Below are 2,500 nucleotides of genomic sequence, written 5' to 3' on the forward strand. Positions count from 1 at the left end.
CCTTAACCTAACCTATGTTGTACCTTAACCTAACCTATGTTGTACCTTAACCTAACCTATGTTGTGCCTTAACCTAACCTATGTTGTGCCTTAACCTAACCTATGTTGTGCCTTAACCTAACCTATGTTGTGCCTTAACCTAACCTATGTTGTGCCTTAACCTAACCTATGTTGTGCCTTAACCTAACCTATGTTGTGCCTTAACCTAACCTATGTTGTGCCTTAACCTAACCTATGTTGTGCCTTAACCTAACCTATGTTGTGCCTTAACCTAACCTATGTTGTGCCTTAACCTAACCTATGTTGTGCCTTAACCTAACCTATGTTGTGCCTTAACCTAACCTATGTTGTGCCTTAACCTAACCTATGTTGTGCCTTAACCTAACCCATGTTGTGCCTTAACCTAACCCATGTTGTGCCTTAACCTAACCCATGTTGTGCCTTAACCTAACCCATGTTGTGCCTTAACCTAACCCATGTTGTGCCTTAACCTAACCCATGTTGTGCCTTAACCTAACCCATGTTGTGCCTTAACCTAACCCATGTTGTGCCTTAACCTAACCCATGTTGTGCCTTAACCTAACCCATGTTGTGCCTTAACCTAACCCATGTTGTGCCTTAACCTAACCCATGTTGTGCCTTAACCTAACCCATGTTGTGCCTTAACCTAACCCATGTTGTGCCTTAACCTAACCCATGTTGTGCCTTAACCTAACCCATGTTGTGCCTTAACCTAACCCATGTTGTGCCTTAACCTAACCCATGTCGTGCCTTAACCTAACCCATGTCGTGCCTTAACCTAACCCATGTCGTGCCTTAACCTAACCCATGTCGTGCCTTAACCTAACCCATGTCGTGCCTTAACCTAACCCATGTCGTGCCTTAACCTAACCCATGTCGTGCCTTAACCTAACCCATGTCGTGCCTTAACCTAACCCACGTTGTGCCTTAACCTAACCCACGTTGTGCCTTAACCTAACCCACGTTGTGCCCTAACGTAACCCACGTTGTCCCCTAACGTAACCCACGTTGTCGCCTAACGTAACCCACGTTGTCGCCTAAACCTGCTCTGTAATTGTTATACGACTCGTTCAATTAGTGTAGTGTTGCCCACCCGCAACCCTCGCAATATAGTTCGCTACTCGCACTCCCCGCTCCCCTGTGTATCGCTTCATGTTAAACACCTTGCAAGTCTTGCTCACTTTCCACATGCTCCTGCTGTACACTGTAATGTGGATGGCAGCAGGACGTACATGCCGCCCCTCCCCACGTCCCCACCTTGCCCCCTGCCTTCGCAAGCTGGTTGGTGAGAACTTTGCATGTTCAATGCCCTCCGCATGCGACGTACTCAGGCTACGTTGTGGTGCGGCCTGTGTCAACTGTCCGCTAATGTCGTACGCGTAAACCACAATCTGTACTGCACATTCGTCCTTATGTACTGAATGATACATCGTGGCACATGTGTGACCGTACAACGACTGCGCCCAAAAACGGCGGACCATACAGTGCAAATATTGTGCACGCAGCTACGTGTCGTCTCCCTATGAGAGCTGGATTGCAGTGTGGTACGCCATAGAGACGTGTGGGAGGAACGGACGCCGTGGATGGCGATCAGCATGAGCTGTCTGTTGATGTATTCGGACCTAGTCGTCTCTCCTCACACACCGTGATGGCATGGTGCACCGCGTTCCATATCTGCGACATGCTACAGAGGCCGGTTGACAGTCGTTCGAGCAATGGACATCGCATACGTACGGGGGCCACCTTCCACGTATTGTCTAGGCGTGCACATTTTGTTGCGTGTATGTGGGCAGACGTAGTGTGGCGTGACACCTGACACAGGCATGCAATAATCGTGGAAGTTGCAAATGGCGATGGACGCCTGCGTTTTCTGGTGAAGTTACGCAAATGAACAAATGGTAACCTGTTGTGGTGCGGTTGTTCTCGCTAGGGGTGAATCGGTGATGGCGACGATAGGTTGAGGTACTAACCGGTTGTTCCAGCGATACCCACCATGCCGACGAAACTGAACGGCATCTGGGTGTGAAGCGATACGCGGCGGTGGCTGGGTGGGACCGTCCCCGGCCGGTGAGGGGGCGCCTCCCGGCGTGCTGGCCGCGCGGTGCGTGGGCGCACGCGCTACAGCCGGCTGGTGGGGGCGGCCAGTGGCAGGCGCGCCGGCCGACGGACGCGGCAGGCGTCGCAGCTGCGCGCCGGCGCACCCTGCGCGCGGCGCCGTGCGGCCAAAGTAGGTCCTCGCGGGCCCGGTGCGAAGCGCGGTGGACATCTTCAGTGTGCTGGTCCGATTGAGGACTGTGTGCGTTGAGGATGCGCCGCCGCCCGGCGCTCGGCGCCGCGACGCCGTCTGCTGCTCGGTCGCCCCAGCGGTTCTCGCTGGTGGTTTGTATCGCAGCTGTGCGGATGTGTTGGCGCGTGCGCTGTGCTGGGAGAGTTCGCTTCGGCACCCAAGTGGGGCTTTTGTCCTTCTGTGGCGCTGGCG

Source organism: Schistocerca piceifrons, unplaced genomic scaffold (assembly GCF_021461385.2).
Source record: "Schistocerca piceifrons isolate TAMUIC-IGC-003096 unplaced genomic scaffold, iqSchPice1.1 HiC_scaffold_954, whole genome shotgun sequence".
Classification (NCBI taxonomy): domain Eukaryota; kingdom Metazoa; phylum Arthropoda; class Insecta; order Orthoptera; family Acrididae; genus Schistocerca; species Schistocerca piceifrons.